Raw genomic sequence first — 7,258 nt, 5'->3', positions numbered from 1 at the left:
GTTTCTTCTGGTTTGGGAACTAACAGGCAAGGTGACGCCCAAGGACTCTTACTTCGTTCTGCCATGCCATGTTCGAGAAGAAAGTCAACTTCTTGCTTCAACATCTGATATTTATTTCTGTCATGATCCCGTCAGTTCCAGCTGCTTTACCCCCTTTCATTCTACGTAATGTGAAGAAAAAAGAAATATAAATTGGTATATTATATACTATTTAAACAAAATTAGATATGACTTCAACCATCAAATTCACTGCTGATAAAGCAATAAATCTACATAAGCTAAACATACTGACTCAAAGCAAAGAAAAACATGCTGTGTAAAAAATAAGGATTCATATTCATGCTATTACACTCATAAAACTTGTCATCACAGGGTTCTGTAAGCCAAAACAAAATGTTCATTACAAAGCCTAATTGATTACTCTTCATTATTTTATCTAATTGAACCAAACATTTTCCACCAAGGCTGTGTGATGCAGAGGAGGAATTCAATCACTTATTTCCTAGTTGTCTCTTTGGCAATAAACTGACATGACAATTCAAATAATCCACCTTATGTAAATTTAAAGGGATGACCTCTAACCTCTGATTCTGCCTTGCCCTAAGTGAATTAACCCAATCATATTTATACCTGAACTCAAGTATGAAAGTGACTTTTACTGTCAATGCCTAGATTGTTCAGCTTCATTAATACTCAAGTTAACAAAGTATTTCCACACATCACTGTGGCTCAGATGGGAGTGCAGTTTCCATTTACATCCCTTCTTATGGATCTTCCTCTGGTAAATAGCTTGACATGTGCATTTACCTGGCTTTGCTTGCAGGGTCTGAGCTCTACTTCCAAGACTAGCCTTTTATACTTCATGTTCGTGTCTGTGCTCGTACATTTTTGTTGTTGCCTTTCTGTGGTCACCTAACTGTACTCGCCTGTTTGTTTGCAGGAGTTGAATCAAAGCTACTGGCCTAGACTCTCTTTAACTATCAACCATTTGCTTGGATTGAACTATAGCTCCTAGGCCCTGCCCGGGAGGTGCAGCCTTCCCAACCCCATAAGTTTTGTAATACAGTGGACCCCCGGTTAACGATATTTTTTCATTCCAGAAGTATGTTCAGGTGCCAGTACTGACTGAATTTGTTCCCATAAGGAATATTGTGAAGTAGATTAGTCCATTTCAGACCCCCAAACATACACGTACAAACGCACTTACATAAATACACTTACATAATTGGTCGCATTGGGAGGTGATCGTTAAGCGGGGGTCCACTGTACATACTGTGTTTACACTTGAGCTGCACGAGTTTATTTCCAGCACTTGCTCTCTTAGTGCAGTCCACTTGATAAACAACCAAAAACAGCAACTTTTAACTGTATCTCTCTCTCTCTTTCCATTTCAATCTTTATCAATCTATCTCTCTTATTTCTCTCTCTCTCTCTCTCTCTCTCATTTTCCTGTTTAGTCTACAGAACGTGGAAGAAAAAAAGTGAAAAAATGGCAAGGAAGAGGATGAGGGCAAAAAATAAATAGAAAGCAATATAGAATGAGAACATAAGAATAAAAACATTAGGGTGAAGGAAAAAAATGAGAGAGAGAAAACGAGGGAGGGGGCAGGGGAGAGAGGGGGGAGAGAGAGTAAAAGTTACTCTGCTGCTGATCTGTTGTTAAACCTCTCCACTAAGTGGCACCAGTCACTGGATGAATCCAAAGTCAGCTGTGTGGTAGCACTGGACATTGCTGGCGCTTTCGACCGGGTGTGGCACCAGGGCCTCTTAGCAAAACTTCAAGCACTGGGAACTGCAGGCTCTATGCTATGTCTCCTCAGTGATTACCTTCATGGTAGATCTCTAAGTGTAGTTCTTAATGGAACGGAATCAGCTAGACATCCTATTGGGGCAAGTGTTCCACAAGGAAGCATGCTGGGACCATTGTTATGGAATGTCTACTTCAACTACCTTCTTCATCTCATCCCAGAATCACATGAATATGCAGACGACTGCACACTGACATTCACTTATCCAAGAGAAGAAATGCCAGCTGCTCTAAGCTACATCAATCACCAGCTGAGAGCTATATCAGCTTGGGGAAATAGATGGCAAGTAAAATTTGCACCTGAGAAAACGCAAATGATGATCATCTCTAGGCACCATGATGGTAATGCTGGTGCAGTAGTAAGGATGAATGGGAGGGTGTTGGCACCTGGAGAAGAAGTTGATATCCTTAGGGTGAAATTTGACTCCAAACTAACCATGAAGAACCATGTTGTAAATCTTGCAAACAAGGCAGCCAGAAAGCTTACAGCTCTTCGCCGTATCTCGCATCTACTTGACAGTAGGGGTTGCAAGATTCTGTACGAGGCACAAGTACACTCGCACCTTGAGTATGCTCCACTTTCTTGGTTTGCATGCCCCCCCCTCTCATCTGCAACTGCTTGACAGAGTAGAGAACAGAGCAAGACGTCTCATCTCTCGCCTGGACCCATCCTGGATAGATCTGTCATTTCAGCAGAGCCTTCAACATAGGAGGGATGTGGGTGGCCTTACTGTTATGTACAAGGCCAATATTGTCAAAGTACCACACTTGGATCCACTTCGAGGACAGCGTGAAACAAGCTTTTATGCCACAAGACGGGCAGAAAGCAGCAACTTCACTCTGGCTGTACCCTTCTCCAGAGCTTCACTCCATCTGAGATCCTATATACCCAGGATGACTCGAGTATGGAACACATTCGTACAGCATAATGATGTCAACGAGATAAAGTCAGTTGATCAAATGAAAATGCTGGCCCACAGATGGCTCCAACTTCATCCTGTTCCCTACTTATATGTCTCATAACAATAAAAATGCTTTCAAATGAGCTGATGTATGTAACAGCTCTTAGCTTGCCAATAAAGTTAGGAATCCTTAACCTGTAAATAGCTTGTTAATAAAGCTAGGGATCCTTAACCTTGTCAAACCGTGTAAAAAAAAAAAAAAAAAAAAAACAAGAGGGAGAGAGAGAGAAAAAAAAAAAAAAAAAAAAAAAAAAAAAAAAAAAAAAAAAAAGAGAGAGAAAGAGAGAGGAGAAAGAGAGAGGAGAAAGAGAGAGGAGAGAGAGAGAGAGAGAGAGAGAGAGAGAGAGAGAGAGAGAGAGAGAGAGAGAGAGAGAGAGAGAGAGAGAGAGAGAGAGAGAGAGAGAGAGAGAGAGAGAGAGAGAGAGAGAGAGAGAGAGAGAGAGAGAGAGAGAGAGAGAGAGAGAGAGAGAGAGAGAGAGAGAGAGAGAGAGAGAGAGAGAGAGAGAGAGGGAGAGAGAGAGAGAGAGGGAGAGAGAGAGAGAGGGAGAGAGAGAGGGAGAGGGATCGTCTGACCACAAGGCTGTTTTTACCACACTTAAGATCCCAACAGAACGAGGTGAGGAGTCCACACGCACAACCTGGCTATGGGAAAGAGGTAACCTGAGCCCTTTGCTCTGAGCTCGCCACCACCGACTGGAATGCTCTTCTCCAGGGGGATGTTGACAACCAAGTGAAAGCCTTCACTGGACACATCCTTAATCTGCAGCAAGAACACATTCCTCACCGGCAATATGTGACAAAGCCTACAGATCAGCCTTGGTTTGGCTTTCGTTGTATAGAGGCTGCTACTGCTAAGTACAAAGCATGGCGAAGGTATAAGAGACATCCTACCACCTATAACAGGAACTTGCACATGCAAGCCTGTAGGCATATGGGTGATGTTCAAAAGTGGGCCATTACTAAATGGGAGGTGGACACTAAAAGAAAGTTAGCATCAGGTAGGGTAGGCTCCAAAACCTGGTGGTCCCTGGTCAAGGACAGACAAGGTTATCTGCCTGATGAACTTATTCCACCTCTAAATCGACAGGATGGGACCACCTCTACTAGTAGTCAAGAGAAGGCGGACCTCTTTGCTGAACACTTTGCTACCAAAATGCAAGTTCCTGATCCAGCAAGGGACCCTCCTTGGCTAGCTGCAAGAACTGTGTCAAAACTGTCAGTGGTGACAATAAGGCAGGAGGAGGTGCATTTCTTCTTAAATCACTTGACCAAGAAAGGCTGTGGGCCCAGACAAGTTGAGTCAAGATTGTTGAGAAGATGTGCAGACCAGCTAGCAGCACCTCTAACTCGCATCTTTCAGCACTGCCTAGTACAGTGTAAATGGCCCTCTCCATGGAAAGAGGCAAATGTAGTCCCTGTTCACAAAAAAGAAGAGCAGAGCAGAAATCAGCAACTACAGACCAGTGTCACTCCTGTCAATCACTGGTAAGATCCTTGAGACAATAATCTCAAGACAAATGACAGATTTTTTTGACTACCACTCACTACTTTGTGATCGTCAATATGGCTTCAGGAAAGGTTACTCTGCTGCTGATCTGTTGTTAAACCTCTCCACTAAGTGGCACCAGTCACTGGATGAATCCAAAGTCAGCTGTGTGGTAGCACTGGACATTGCTGGCGCTTTCGACCGGGTGTGGCACCAGGGCCTCTTAGCAAAACTTCAAGCACTGGGAATTGCAGGCTCTACGCTATGTCTCCTCAGTGATTACCTTCATGGTAGATCTCTAAGTGTAGTCCTCAATGGAACGGAATCAGCAAGGCATCCTATTGGGGCAAGCGTTCCACAAGGAAGTGTGCTGGGTCCACTGTTATGGAATGTCTACTTCAACGACCTTCTTCATCTCATCCCAGAATCACATGCATATGCAGACGACTGTACACTGACATTCACTTATCCAAGAGAAGAAATGCCAGCTGCTCTAAGCTTACATCAATCACCAGCTGAGAGCTATATCAGCTTGGGGAAATAGATGGCAAGTAACATTTGCACCTGAAAAACGCAAATGATGTTCGTCTCTCAGGCACCATGATGGTAATGCTGGCGCAGTAGTAAGGATGAATGGGACGATGTTGGCACCTGGAGAAGAAGTTGATATCCTTGGGGTGAAATTTGACTCAAACTAACCATGAAGAACCATGTTGTAAATCTTGCAAACAAGGCAGCCAGGAAGCTTACAGCACTTCGCCGTATCTCGCATCTGCTTGACAGTAGGGGTTGCAAGATCCTGTACGAGGCACAAGTACGCTCACATTGAGTATGCTCCACTTTCTTGGTTTGCCTGCCCCCTCTCATCTGCGACTGCTTGACAGAGTAGAGAACAGAGCAAGACGTCTCATCTCTCGCCTGGACCCATCCTGATAGATCTGTCATTTCAGCAGAGCCTTCAACATAGGAGGGATGTGGGTGGCCTTACTGTTATGTACAAGGCCAATATTGTCAAAATACCACACTTGGATCCACTTCGAGGACAGCGTGAAACAAGCTTTTATGCCACAAGACGGGCAGAAAGCAGCAACTTCACTCTGGCTGTACCCTTCTCCAGAACATCACTCCATCTGAGATCATACATACCCAGGATGACTCGAGTATGGAACACATTCAGTACAGCATAATGATGTCAACGAGATAACGTCAGTTGATCAAATGAAAATGCTGGCCCACAGATGGCTCCAACTTCATCCTGTTCCCTACTTGTATGTCTCATAACAAAAATGCTTTCAAATGAGCTGATGTAGGTAACAGCCTCTTAGCTTGCCAATAAAGTTAGGAATCCTTAACCTGTAAATAGCTGTCAATAAAGCTAGGATCCTTAACCTTGTCAAACCCTGTGTAGAGAGAGAGGGAGAGAGAGAGAGGGAGAGAGGGAGGGAGAGAGGAGGGAGAGAGAGAGGGAGAGGGGAGGGAGAGGGAGAGAGAGAGGGGAGAGAGAGGAGAGAGAGAGGGGAGAGAGAGAGAGGAGAGAGGGAAGAGAGAGAGGAGAGAGAGGAGAGAGGGAGAGAGGAGAGAGGGAGAGAGAGGAGAGGAGGGAGAGAGAGTGAGAGAGAGAGGGAGAGAGGGAGAGAGAGAGAGGAGAGAGAGAGAGAGAGAGAGGGGGGAGAGAGAGAGAGAGAGAGAGAGAGAGAGAGAGAGAGGAGAGAGAGTGAGAGAGAGAGAGAGAGAGAGAGAGAGAGAGAGAGAGAGAGAGAGAGAGAGAGAGAGAGAGAGAGAGAGAGAGAGAGAGAGAGAGAGAGAGAGAGAGAGGAGAGAGAGAGAGAGAGAGAGAGAGAGAGAGAGAGAGAGAGAGAGAGAGAGAGAGAGAGAGAGGAGGGGAGAGAGGAGAGAGAGGAGAGGAGAGAGGGAGAGAGAGAGAGGGAGAGGAGAGAGAGAGAGAGGGAGGAGAGAGGGAGAGGGGAGAGGAGAGGGAGAGGAGGAGAGAGAGAGAGAGAGGGAGAGGGAGGAGAGAGAGAGGAGGGGGAGAGAGAGAGAGAGAGAGAGAGAGAGAGAGAGAGAGAGAGAGAGAGAGAGAGAGAGAGGGAGAGAGAGATGAGAGAGAGAGAGAGAGAGAGAGAGAGAGAGTGAGGGAGAGAGAGAGAGAGAGAGAGAGAATGTCTACTTCAATGACCTTCTTCATCTCATCCCAGAATCACATGCATATGCAGACGACTGTACACTGACATTCACTTATCCAAGAGAAGAAATGCCAGCTGCTCTAAGCTTCATCAATCACCAGCTGAGAGCTATATCAGCTTGGGGAAATAGATGGCAAGTAACATTTGCACCTGAGAAAACGCAAATGATGATCGTCTCTAGGCACCATGATGGTAATGCTGGTGCAGTAGTAAGGATGAATGGGAGGATGTTGGCACCTGGAGAAGAAGTTGATATCCTTGGGGTGAAATTTGACTCAAACTAACCATGAAGCAACCATGTTGTAAATCTTGCAAACAAGGTAGCCAGGAAGCTTATAGCACTTCGCCAGATCTCGCATCTGCTTGACAGTAGGGGTTGCAAGATCCTGCATGAGCACAAGTACGCTCACACCTTGAGTATGCTCCACTTTCTGGTTTGACCTGCCCCCTCTCATCTGCTACTGCTTGATAGAGTAGAGAACAGAGCAAGACGCCCTCATCTCTCGCCTGGACCCATCCTGATAGATCTGTCGTTTCAGCAGAGCCTTCAACATAGGAGGGATGTGGGTGGCCTACTGTTATGTACAAGGCCAATATTGTCAAAATACCACACTTGGATCCACTTCGAGGACAGCATGAAACAAGCTTTTATGCCACAAGACGGGCAGAAAGCAAGCAATTCATTCTCTGGCTGTACCCTTCTCCAGAACATCACTCCATCTGAGATCATACATACCCAGGATGACTCGAGTATGGAACACATTTGTACAGCATAATGATGTCAACGAGATAAAGTCAGTTGATCAAATGAAAATGCTGG

Source organism: Cherax quadricarinatus, unplaced genomic scaffold, assembly GCF_038502225.1.
Source record: "Cherax quadricarinatus isolate ZL_2023a unplaced genomic scaffold, ASM3850222v1 Contig1256, whole genome shotgun sequence".
In the NCBI taxonomy this organism is placed as follows: Eukaryota; Metazoa; Arthropoda; class Malacostraca; order Decapoda; family Parastacidae; genus Cherax; species Cherax quadricarinatus.
Note: the sequence above shows the minus strand (reverse complement) of the source record.